Source organism: Palaemon carinicauda, chromosome 3, assembly GCF_036898095.1.
Source record: "Palaemon carinicauda isolate YSFRI2023 chromosome 3, ASM3689809v2, whole genome shotgun sequence".
Classification (NCBI taxonomy): domain Eukaryota; kingdom Metazoa; phylum Arthropoda; class Malacostraca; order Decapoda; family Palaemonidae; genus Palaemon; species Palaemon carinicauda.
The window spans coordinates 75998580-76011905 of NC_090727.1; the positions used below are offsets into that span (position 1 = coordinate 75998580).

Here is a 13326-nt window from a genome sequence, read left to right on the forward strand (position 1 = left end):
TTATTTTAATGTTGTTCTTCTTAAAATATTTTATTTTCCCTTGTTTCCTTTCCTCACTGGGCTATTTTCCTTATTTGAGCCCCTGGGCTTTTAGCATCCTGCTTTTCCAACTAGGTTTTGTAGCTTAGCAGTTAATAATAATAATAATAATAATAATAATAATAATAATAATAATAATAATAATAATAATAATAATAATAATAATAATAATAAAAGAGATACAATACTGAAACTTGTTGTCTTATTGGGCGTATCTGACGGAGCTGATGTGATCCTCCTCCCTGACCGAGTCCGACGTCCAGTGATTAAGACAAGATTTGTTTACCTTTATCGTCTCTACGAAAGTTGCCTCCTTATTTTCAATTAAAATATGCCTTATTTGGCCCCAAATACTACGAAGTAAGGCGTATTTATGCTTGTAACGTATTTAAAATTATTTCCTTGTATTTTTAGTAATAAACATTGAGTGTTTTATAAACAGTCTAAAAACTAACATTGTTGATTCAAGAAACTTGTGCTGCAAATCCTGTGCCCTCTCTCTCTCGTAGGGTGATAATAACCCTGTTCTTGGTCAAAGACAGTAGTGAGTGCTCTTCTAAAGGTGCACTGTAAGCATTGCTTAGTCATTTGTGGGCGACGGAACGACTCGCTACCCTTACCAACTCGTCACTTGTGTTGCATGTAGTTTGTTGGGAGGGGTCAGGAGGTTTAAGGGGGATGTATGTATGATAGTGGCCACCTGTATGTTTGATTACGGCTATCTTAAAATACAGCAGTGTAAAGGGGGTCACGGGGGAGATGTTAGACGCCCCCTCCCCCCAGATAAGGCGGTAAGGACATGACTTGTAGGTTAGGTTACAGGGGAAAGTTTAGGTTACTTGATGTTCATTTTTAATCGACACAGGAGGAACTGGCCGCTGATAGACAAAGGCTCCCCAATAGGTAAGATCACATCTTGTAGTTTAGGTCAGGTGGGGAGGTTTAGCAGAACAACTGACGCAGTATTTGTCGTACAGTGGCCACGTCTTACGAGCGACTAGAAAATTGGAAGAAAATTGCCATTTTCCATGCACACAAGAGGAATTGTACGCGGCTGTATAAAGGTTCCCTTTTGGAATTCTACACGTGATCCGTCTCTACCAACTATAAGGGTTCCTTCCGCTCTATAAAAGATCCGAGAAATGGTAAAGGGAGATTTGTTGAAGCTTTAAAGAGTAAATGTGTGGAAAGTACAACTCGAGAATTGTTTTTAATTAAAACAAATTATGAGTTTTTAGTAATTAGAAATAAGCAAACAGAAGGTGCCATTCAAATTAAATTATTACATTATGTCTTCAATAACATACAAGTTAACTCTTAATAGATCAGCTAAGGAAAATCTTCTATAAAAGTGTATATTTGATAAGAATGACGTCCAAAGATACGTTCTGTGTCCAAAGTCAGTCCGTCGAAGTTCATTCTCTTCCGAGATCTGCTGTGATTGGTCAACTGCGCGCTAAAAGGGAGGGGACTTGGTAAGGGTAGGGAGTCATCCTGTAACTCTTTATTGTCCTTTCAGTGCTTAGATGTTCTACCTTGTTAGCCTTTGGCTTTATCTCCCTTTACTCTCCTTCCTGCTCGTACTGTTCAACCAATTGTGGTTTGCGGAGTGGTCTCCTCAACCCCAACACTGTTCCTTGTAGCCTAAAATACATGTTCCAATATTTTGCTTCGATTGCCAAGGTGATCGCTGCTAATTTGTGTAACGCAGTTAATCTAAATAAGGTATTGAGTGGAAGTTGTTTGTTGGGACGGGAACCGATGGTTTATTACTTCTGCCAGCAAAGTTTGGAGGAGGTTATGTTTTCATCCCTGTTTGTCCGTTTGTGAACAACTTCCTGGCCACAATTTTACTCATAGAGTAGTGAAACGTTCAAGGATTAATTGTTATGTTGAGACATGGAAGGGATTCAATTTTGAAAGTCCTATAGGTCAAAGGTCAAGGTCGAGCAAAAGGTCGCCTTAATTAACCCTAACCTTGACCGCAAGTTCGTACATGGTTGTTGTCACACAAAAGACTTGTAATATGCCTGTAGTCTTAATTGATTCTGGGAAAGGCAAGCTGGTTTCGAAAAATAAGCTGCCGTGGCGGAGGTCTGCACTCTCAGAGGGCTTAAGAATTTAAAATTTTTTTTTAATGGTGTGAATTTACGAGAACTTTTATCTGCTTAAAAACTTTTGAATAATGAGAGAAACTTTATCTTGACTTTGATTTTGTTTAGTAATACATTACAGTACTGTATTTTTCAATATTAATCTTACCCGATGATCATGTAGCTGTCAACTCTGTTGCCCGACAGAAATCTACGGTCGGGATACGCCAGCGATCGCTATACAGGTGGGGGTGTACACAACAGCGCCATCTGTGAGTAGGTACTCAAGTACTTCTTGTCAACAAGAACTCAATTTTTCCTCTGTCGTGCCACCGGCAAGACCTACTAATACGCCGTCCCTAACTGGATTTGTTTTCACAACTTTTTGGTGAAGTACACTATTCCAGTTTTGAGCTTTCGCTATGCAGGGGTTTTATCTTCTTTTCAAAACTTGAACTCGTTTTGGATAGATTTAATTATGGTGACGAAGAGAGTATGGACTCTCTTTCACTTTTAAATGGCCGACCCTTCCCTTAGACGGAAGTGTTGGTGTCGAAGAGAGTATAGACTCTCTTTCACTTTTAATGACCGACCCTTCCCTTAGACGGAAGTGTGTTTAGGTTTTTGGTAATTTTGCTTAACAAAGTTATAGATTTATTTTATATCTCTCCGCCATTTATAGGCCTCTTCGATTAACTTTCCATTTATTATAAACTTATAAAAATTAATTTTTATGTTTGTTTATATGCGACCTTTCCTAATAGTAGGCGGTCCTTACTTGGAACCGAAGTTAATTAACATTGAGCCCGTCATATCGTATTTCCTGTTAAGAATTTATGCTATTTTAATTTTAATGTTTTTGAAAGAATTTCTTTGATAGTCTCGTACTGTTTTCAAAGATGAACTAACGTTTAGTTTAGTCTCCGCAGTTGTTGACGTTCAGAACGTTCAACATGCGCTCTATCGTTACGATAGAGAGAGAGTATTTCACGGTTTCACGTTGCAGTAAGAGTAAACCGATTCTAGCGTTTCGTTCATTCTTTCTTAGCTTAAATGGTTTTAATTCTAATAATGGAACTTTTTATTTGGGAAACCTTTCAGTTTTTTTCCTTTAACAAATAATATGTTTTAACGATATATAATTGGGCTCATCTCTCAGGTTCTAAGTCAAGAGAGAGAGAGAGAGAGAGATAGAGACGGAGGGAGAGAGAGGAGGATAAACGTTTCGTTCAAGCGGGTAACGTTGTTCTCGTTTTTTACTCTTCTCCCTAGTCGCTATAGGGGAAGAAGGTAAAACGTTTCTAGAGTTTTGTTCTTGTTCCCAGGCTTTATGCGGTGAGAGATTTTAAACGTAGTTTATTTGATCTAGTGTTTAGTCTCTTTTCCAGTCACTGAATTCTTTATCTTTCATTATGTTTTTCTGTTACATTGTAAAACTGTTTTCGCAATTACTACCTTTTAATGAAGGATAGGATTGCGTGTTTCAGGTAGAAATCACTTAAAGTTTCGAGTTCAGTGAAATAAGTGCTAACAGAAAATCAAAAGTGATAAAGTGATATGCGCAAAGTGTTACAGTGTTGCGTTCGAGGGTTCGTTTGTTCGTGCCAGTTGTTCACCTAGTCCGATACCTCTTACAAGCTCCCAAGCCCAGGGGAGAAGTAATGTCGAAGGACTTATGGGTTCCACAGGTCTTGATCGACGAACAGACGTTTCCCTCCGTGGTTTCGGGTGTATCTACACACGTTGCCGACGTGATCACCCCACCCACACAAAGACGAGAGAGCCCATTTATTCCTCGTCTGCGGAAGAGGTTTCTCGCAGAAACCATGGACCAAATCTTGCAGCTTTTAAGTGCAAGTCGGTCCCTTCCGCGCAAGTCCAACGGCCTAGGTGTAGCCACTGGGTCAGTTCGGACTCGCTCCAGTCATCCGATGACTGCACACCTCCCAAGAGAGGCAAGGCGGTACCGCAACAGGCAGTAACTCCGTCTGTTGCCGCACCAGCTGTTTTAGACCCTCAGTCACAACGGACAGTAGCTCCGTTTGTTGTCGTCTTTCATAGACCCTAGTGGTCCATGCTGCAGACTATACAGTCTCAGCTTGCTCCTTCATGCAGGAGTATCGTGCTGGAAGGTTGACAATGCACCTGTTAATCTACAACCTTCCACGGTTGTGCGCTCAGCAGATACTGCGGCTGCTTGCTCCCACACTCCACCTGTGAGAGCTCCACCACCGATGCGCAGTCCACCCTGCCAGACGCATGTTCTTGCTGCACCATCCGTTGACATGCGTGAGCTACCGCATCAGCAGTGGGAAGGTGCTGTAGAGCTGCCGGGTTCCAGTACTATGCGGCATTCTCCGCAGCCCATGCGGCATGCTCCGCATACCATACAGCATGCTCTGCATATCATACAGCATGCTCTGCAACCCACCGCAGCCCCTCCCACGCACCAACACTCAGCTTTTGTTGTTGCCAGCTCCCACACTCCGACTGCGGAGAAGGTTGACGATGCACCCGTGGGCCTACACCTCCCACGGTTGTGCGCCCGGCATGGCTTCCTGCTCTCACACCCTTGTTGTGAGAGCTCCTCCACCCATGCACAGTCAACCCTGCCAGATGTATGATGACTCCCACACACAGAGCACTCCGTTGCCGTGCGTGAGCTACCACAAGCTGCCGTGTTTTGACACGGTGTGTCAGCCTCCGCTACACACTGTGGTTACCGCCACTCGCCCGCAGCAAACTAGTCAGTCAGGAGTTGAGGCTTCCCCACACAACTTTGGTTGTTGCCAACTCACAGACTGTCTAACAGTTACATGACGTTGCCTTCTGGTCTGCTACTTATACACCAGTGCTGTATGTCCTCACGCTCCTGTTGTGGTTGACAGTTCAGTTTTTGACAGTTCACAGACTGTCAAGCAGTTTCATAACGTTGCCTTCTGGTCTGCTGCTTTTGCACCAGTGAAACCCTCACTGAGAGAACCTAGCTTTTCTCGAACATGGTTCCTGTAGATGAGAAAGTGCTGTTCTCCCTCCTTCTGATATTCCCTTGAGGACTCTGTCATTTGGAGAGGAGCCTTAAGCTGCTTAGCCTCCTATGGACTTTAATTTAAGCATAACATGCTTCGAGGGAGGGTAAATGGTTCCGCTTCAGTCGCTAACCCCGTCTGTTGCCACACCTGCTCCCATAGACCTTGGGCTTTGTTGCAAGACATGCAGTCCAAGCTTAGTCCTTGATAGAGGATTTTTTACGGAGAAGAACCTTCTTTCCAACGACCTTCCTACCGGTTGGTTGTACGCCCTGTTGACGCTGAGGTATCCTACTCACGTCCGCCAGTTGAGATGGTTCCTCCACCGGTGCGACCCAGTGTGGGTTGCCAGTCGCACGTTGAAGTTAAGCTACTCTCGGAGGTGGTTGTGGACGTTCAGTGTGTCACTGGGAAGACGTTCAACAACCAGCAGAGGTGACTTGTTGTGACGCAGTGCGGCAACCTCAGCAACCCGATAGGGGTTGTCTGTACTACCCAGACAGTCTAGACAGTTTCGGGTTGTCGCTGTACTTCCTCGCATCCCCATGGTTGACAGTTCACAGACTGTGCAGCAGTACCATGATCTTGTGTCCGGCTCCGTCACGCATCCACCAGTGCGACCGGATTCAGCGAGTCAGACGTTGCCCACTCCGTTGCCGTTTCCTCATCAGTTTCGGATGAGGAACCCTCTGATGAGGACATGGCTGAACAAGAAAATCAATCCCCAGCCCTGCTATCCATCCAGAAGATGCTGAAGAAGGAATACGGCCCTGTCAGGCTGTGGATGAGTCTGGTTAGGACACTGTCATCCGTGGTTCAATTGGTGTCACTTGGAAGACTACACCTCCGTCCTCTTCGGTTTCATCTAGCTCTTCACTGGAAAAGGACAAGACGCTAGAAGCGGTCTCGATCCCGGTTTCCGGAAGATAAGTCTGGTCTAACCTGAGGAAAGGACTTTATCAACCTTTTATAGGGTCTTCCCCTGACTGTTCAGACTCCCAACCACGTTCTCTTCTCAGACGCATCGGACGTAGGCTGGGGTGCGACCTTAGGCGGTAGGGAATGCTCGGGATTATGCTCTCGAGTCAAAGGACAATGCATTTTAACAGCAAGAAGCTTCTGGCAGTACGTCTGACCTGGAAAAGCTTCAGGTCTCTCCTTCAAGACAAAGTAATGGAGGTCAACACGGACAACTCCCTGCTTTGATGTTCATCTCCTAGCAAGGAGGGACCTACTCTCTGACATGGTGCGAGTTCGCTAGTGACCTCCTCTCCTGTTCAACAGGTCTAGACTTTTCACTAGTAACAAGTTTCTTCCAAGGCAACTTGAATGTCTTAGCAGTTTGTCTCAGTAGGAAGGGACAATAATTCCAACATATTGGACCCTCCACAGAGATGTATGCAAGAGACTTTGGGTCACCTGGGGCCAGCCAACCATAGTTCTCTTCGCAACCTCGATGTCCAAGAGGCTCTCAATACTTTGCTCACCTATCCCGGACCCAGCAGTGGTTCTTTTAGATGCCTTTCTACTAGATTAGTCTCATCTAGATCTATATGCATTCCCTCCGTTCTAGATTGTCAACAAGGTACTGCAGAAGTTCGCCTCTCACGATGGGACAAAGTTGACACTAGTTGCTTCCCTCTGGCCCGCGAGAGAATAACTTACCGAGGTACTTCGATGGCTAGTAGACGTTCCCAGAACTCTTCCCCTAAGGGTGGACCTGCTACGTCTGCCACGCGTAAGAAGGTACTCCAAGGCCTCCACGCTCTTCGTCTCACTGCCTTCAGAGTATCGAAAGACTCTCGAGAACTAGAGGTTTTTCGAAGGAGGCAACCAGAGCGATTGTTAGAGCAAGGAGAACATCCACCCTTAGAGTCTACCAATCGAAGTGGGAAATCTTCCTAAACTGGTGCAAGTCAGTATCTGTATCCTCGACCAGTACCTCTGTAACTCAAATAGCTGACTTCCTCTTATATCTGAGGAAAGAGCGATCTCTTTCAGCTCCCACTTTCAAGGGTTACAGAAGCATGTTGGCATCAGTCTTCCGTCACAGAGGCTTAGATCTTTCCAACAATAAAGATCTACAGGACCTCCTTAAGTCTTTTGAGACCACGAAGGAGCGTCGTTTGGTTACACCTGGTTGGAATTTAGACGTGGTTCTAAGATTCCTTATGTTAGACAGGTTCGAACCACTTCAATCAGCCTCCCTGTAAGATCTCACCTTTAAGACTCTTTTCCTGATATGCTTAACCACAGCTAAAAGAGTCAGTGAGATTCATGCCTTCAGCAAGAACATCGGATTTTCATCCGAAACAGCTACATGTTCTACATCTTGGTTTTCTAGCCAAACACGAGCTGCCTTCTCGGCCTTGACCAATATCGTTCGTTATTCCAAACTTAGCGTATGGTTGGAAATGAACTAGAAAGAGTATTATGTCCTGTAAGAGCTCTTAAGTTCTATTTTAAAACCTTTACGAGGCCCGTCTGAAGCTTTATGGTGTTCAGTTAAGAATTCATCTTTGCCTATGTCAGAGAATTCTTTATCCTATTATTTTCAGACTGTTAATACGAGAAGCTCATTCCCTTCTGAATGAGGAAGACCAAGCTTGGCTGAAGGTAAGGACACACGAAGTTAGAGCTGTCACAACTTCCGTGACCTTTAAATAAAATAGATCTCTGCAAAATATTTTCGACGCAACCTTTTGGAAAAGCTAATCAGTGTTCGCGTCTTTTATCTTAAGAATGTCCAGTCTCTTTACGAGAACTGCTACACTCTGGGACCATTCGTAGCAACGAGTGCAGTAGTGGTGGGGGCTCCACCACTACATTTCCCTAATTCCAGAACCTTTTTAATCTTTCTCTTGAAATATTTCTGGGTTGTCCGGAAGGCTAAGAAGCCTTCCGCATCCTGGTTGATTTGGCGGGTGGTCAAATTCTTTCTTGAGAAGCGCCTAGATTAGAGGTTGTGATGAGGTCCTTTAGTATGGGTTGCAGCCCTTCATACTTCAGCACCTAGGAGTCGCTCAGCATCCTAAGAGGATCGCTAGGCTCAGTAAGGAAGACGTACTTAAAAAGGCAGAGTAATGGTTCAAGTCGACTTCCTTACCAGGTACTTATTTATTTTATGTTTGTTATTTTGAATAACGGCTAAAATAAGATACGGGATACTTAGCTTCTTTGTTAACATGTATGCTGGTCTCCACCCACCACCCTGGGTGTGAATCAGCTACATGATCATCGGGTAAGATTAATATTGAAAAATGTTATTTTCATTAGTAAAATAAATTTTTGAATATACTTACCCGATGATCATGAATTTAAGGACCCGCCCTTCCTCCCCATAGAGAACCAGTGGACCGAGGAGAAAATTGAGTTCTTGTTGACAAGAAGTACTTGAGTACCTACTCACAGATGGCGCTGTTGTGTACACCCCCACCTGTATAGTGATCGCTGGCGTATCCCGACCGTAGATTTCTGTCGGGCAACAGAGTTGACAGCTACATGATCATCGGGTAAGTATATTCAAAAATTTATTTTACTAATGAAAATAACATTTCGTTGCATTTTTTGCCCTAGTAGAGTGCCAGGAGCCTTTCTCCAGCTGTGCATCATAGCTGTCATTATTGTAGGTGTTACATTACAAAGATTTCATAAGCTTTCTTTCTTTCTTTCTTTGTCTGCATCTTTATGTGGGGTCGATGTTTCTGGCCAGCGTTCTCATCCCACACTTCATCACCGGTTAATCCCTTTGATCGAAGGTCACCCTTAATACAGTCCATCCACCTTCGCTTTGGTCTCCCTCTCCTTCTCGTTCCCTGTACCTCTATTTCCATCACTCTCCTCCCAATATACTGTTCATCTCTTCTCATGACATGACCATATCACATCAGTTTATTTTCTTGGATCTTTAAGTGACTATTTTAACAAAACATAATTTGATTTTGAAAAATATAAAACCTATTTGCTATATGAAGAAGTCCGCAATATAGATTTACTTATGCTATCTTTATAAACCCAGGGTTTGCTGAGCGAGTGATTTGTGAACTGGAATGAGGCAAAGGTTTACTTTTCCTCGATAAAAGCTTTGTTTGTTCCATAACTGAAATACAAACCTACGCTACTTATTAGGGGTTATTACTTTCGGCGAAGGTGAGAGATCGAGCCATTAACATTTTAGTGAGGGTTAACTACCCATTCCGCTAGTTAGCGGGGTTAGGGGGGGTTAGCTTGCTACCGCTCCCGCTTACACACCTGTGAGTTAGCTCACTTTGCTTTTGGCTCGGATGGTGAACGGTCGTTGCCGATCTTCATCTTCGCCTATTTTGTTGCCATTACTGTAATTGCTTTTTGTTCGTGCTTTCTCTTTATTAGTGTGTGTGTTTTGACTTCTGCCGACCATGCGAACCTGCCTTGCACTTGAGGGCCGGCCCTGTGGTGCCTTCATGTCAGCCGTGCACACTGATCGTCACACCCTTTGTCCTGCCTGCAGAGGTGTGATCGAGATAACAAGTGTAGTGAGTGTCGGGAGTGGTCTGCCTCCCAGTGGGGAAGGTTTGGGTGACGGCGTGAAAAATGTCAATGCGGGATATTTCTCCTTCGAAGATTTTTTCGGAAGGGGAAACCCCTAGGCTGCTTCTTCCGTTTCCCGACCTTCCTCTGAAGCTCCTACTCGATTGGCCTCTTCCGAGAGACCGTCGAGTACTAGCGTAGGCTCTTTAATTGTTGGTCAACCCCGGTCCTCGAAAGATGGTGTTGCTTCCCCTAGCCAAGCAGCCCCACCTCTCCCCCCGGGTGAGGCCATGTGTCTTTCTTCTTTTGTTCAGGTGTTGTCATCCTTGGGGCTTCCGGGTCTGCCCTCCAAGTATTCCTTGCTCCAGCTCATCATCCATGGTGCTAGTGTGCAGACTTTGGAGTTGGATCCTCTGTCGTACGTCGACGAAGTGGTGTCTGAGGCATCCTCTGCTGCTGTTGCCGTTGCCCCTGCCTCTTCAGACTTCAGCTGTTTTTGCCGACTGCGCTTCCCCCGTTCCTGATCATCCTTCGAAGGGAAAGCTAAGTCTTTCGTCTGTCGCTTCTGCGAGTTTTTCTCCTCCTTGGAGGAGTTCACTCATAGAGACTCCTCTGCGGAGGACTGCTTCTTCTAAAGGTCAGCTTGCTGATCCACCATTCCCCAGCGGGCATCAGCGATCTCGTAGAGCTTGCTCTCCACTTCGCCCTAGAGGTCTCCCTTCGGCACGGTGAAAATGCATCTTTGCTGCCTTCCCACACAGAGGAACCTCCTCTTCTGTCGTCTTCTGGTCCTCGACCTTTGCCCGTTCCTGGACCTTCTTCTGACGACCCTGCCGCTAATCTTCTGACTTCGGTCTTGGACTCTTTTGTGGATTGCTTGTGATCCCCCACGGTGGATGTTCGCCCTTCCAAAAGGCACATCCCTGTTCCTGACTTGCCTTCACCGTTCCTGTCACGTAATGTTGCAAAACATCCCTCATCCTCGAGAACGCGCCTTCCTTCTCAGCGTTCCAGACCTCGGCTGGGCGCCAGCGCTCACCAACATCTCATTAGCCCTGTCCAGCATGCCAACGCTTTCCAGTGCTTCAACGCTCTCCAGCGAGTCAGGACGTTCCCAGGTCAGGATATCACGTCCCATTCACACTTTCTCTCCTCCTCTGACCTCCCATCCAGTAAACACAAGTTCCTCCACAAAGCAACAGTTCTTCAGGCCAAAGTCCAGACCTTGTTGGAAAAGAACGCTCTCCAAGAGGTCCAGGATGGGTCTCCAGGCTTCTACAGTCAACTTTCTTTTGTAGGAAAGACATCTGGAGGCTGGAAACTAGTCATAGACCTCTTAGCTTTGGATGCATTTGTCCAGTAAACTCTGTTGAAGATGGAGACAGCCTAAACTGTCAGACAAGCTGTCAGACCAAAAAACTTCTTAATCACTCTGGATCTCAAAGATGAGTACTTCCAGATCCCATTCATCCAGCCTCAATAAAGTACCTAATGTTCTCCCTCAACAACAAAGTATACCAGTTTAAAGGGCTGTACTTTGGCCTGTCCACAGCACCACAAGTTTACACTCGAGTGGTTGCCCTAGTTTCGACTTGGACGCACAAGAACGGCATACGCCTTCTTCGCTACTTGGACGACTGGCTGATTCTAGTCTGTAGGGCAATGTCACTGTCCCTTGCCTCTGCCATTCATGAGTGGTCTTTAAACATTCAAATACTCCTGGGACATTTTGCCTCCCTCTACTGTAATCCCCAGCAGTTGTCTCTGCACTCAAATTATCCAGTGACAGATGAAATATTCTGGTCTCATCCCAAAGACCCTCCAGATCTTCTAGTACCAGTAGGTTTGGAGCAGAGAAGAGAGACCTGCAGTGGTGGATATCAGATACCAACCTACTGACAGGAATAGACCTTCTCTCGCCTCCCCTGGATTTGATGCTCTTCACGGGTGCATCAAAAGAAGGGTTGGGGCTCACCTATTACAGCACACCACCTCCGGATTATGGTCCAAAGCCGAGCAACACTGCCACTCAAACACTTCCAACAGCTCCTTTCAAGACACTGTGGTGTTGATGAGTGACAAGACCACTACGGCTTACATAAACAAGTAAGGAGGTACCTTTTCACTGCTCCTCTGCCATCTGGCTGTAGAGATAATCAGATGGATGGAAGAAAACTCAGTGACCCTCTCAGCCCGTTTCATCCTGGGCAAGAGAAACTTCTTGGCAGACAAACTGAGCCGGAAGACTTGGATAGTTGGCACCGAGTGGTCTTTGTATCAAAAGATAGCCAACAAAGTCTTGACTTTATGGGGTTCGCCAAAAATAGGCCTATTCCCAATGTCCCTCAACCGGAAACTTCCGGTGTGCAGTTCTCCAGTATCAGATCCCCAAGCATTCTGGTAAGGACAATGTAGACATCTATGTGTTCCCCCTCCCCCCCTTCTACCTGGTAAGGAGGCTCCTGAACAAAGTCCGACGTATCACACAACCTATCAATGACCTTAATAACTCCAATGTGGCAAAATGCAGGATGGTTCATGGACCTTTTACATCTGCTCACAGAGGCACCGAAGGAACCCTCTCCACTTCCCAAGCTACTTAAACAACCACATACAAAGATATTCCATGGGAGTAGCATCGCTATGTCTTCACGCTTGGAGGTTATCCAGCAACTTCTCACTTCACAAGGTTTTTCGCAAGCAGGAGGTCTGGATACCTCCGAGAGTCATCTATCGCAGTCTATCAAGCGAAGTGGAATATCTTCTGGGGTTGGTGTCATAAAAGGGGCATCCCTCCACTCTTGTTGTACCTCAGGGATAGAAAAATCAGTGTCACCGGTGAAAGGCTATCGCTCAGCTTTGAGCCTTACCTTTCAACTGAATGAAGTTGACATTTCCTCCTTGATGGAATTATTCCCCTCGATGAAATTATCCCTCCTCCTACATAAGGTAGAGCCGAGTTGTCTTGCCCTCAGTCGGAAGTCAGACCACCCCCGTGGAATGCAGTACAAGTACTACAACCCTTGAAAGGAGTTCCTTATGAACCTCTTAGTCAAGCCTCAAGAGCACTTCCTGACACTAAAGACAGTGTTCCTCCTAGCCTTGGCCTCTGCAAAGAGAGTCTGCGAGGTACATGGTCTGCCTACGACATCACCCATTCAAGGAGATGGGGGCAAGTGACACTCAGCTTCGTCCCTGAGATTATTGCAAGACTCAAGTATTGGCTGTAGCAGAACCTAGATTTGGGCCCTTCTGGGTTGAGAGTCTCCATACTGTAACAGATGATCCTGATCAGCTGTTATTATGCCCTGTAAGGGCGGGGAGGAAGTACCTTAAACAAACTATGGGAGCGCGACCACGGATCAATTGACTGTTCGTCAACACAGGCAGGATCAAGAGGAAGGTAACAAAGAACTCAATATCTTCCTGGACCAGGAAAGCCATCGAATGAGCCTTCCAAGCAGACCTGCCTCCACTTGACAGTAGGCCTAGAGCTCATGATGTTAGGGGTGTAAGCACGTCCCTGGCATTCCAAAAGAACTTTATTGTGACGCAGGTTCTACAGGTGGGCGTGTGGAAACCTCAGCTTACCATCACCGCTCATTACCAGCACGACGTAACCCACAGGGGCCTTGACACAATCTCCATACGTTCTG

The 13326-nt window shown here is 45.6% G+C and overlaps 1 long non-coding RNA gene across 2 annotated transcripts in view; it reads left to right on the plus strand.

The window, feature by feature from the left end:
* Positions 1 to 291: 291 nt before the first annotated feature.
* The window catches only part of LOC137637766 (uncharacterized), a 52826-nt gene continuing 39791 nt past the window's right edge, over positions 292 to 13326 (plus strand). The window contains exon 1 of one of the 2 annotated variants that reach the window (XR_011043791.1): positions 292 to 399. This is a non-coding gene — a long non-coding RNA (uncharacterized lncRNA). The remainder of the gene's footprint in view (positions 400 to 13326) is intronic. The other variant, XR_011043792.1, reaches the window with a different exon arrangement.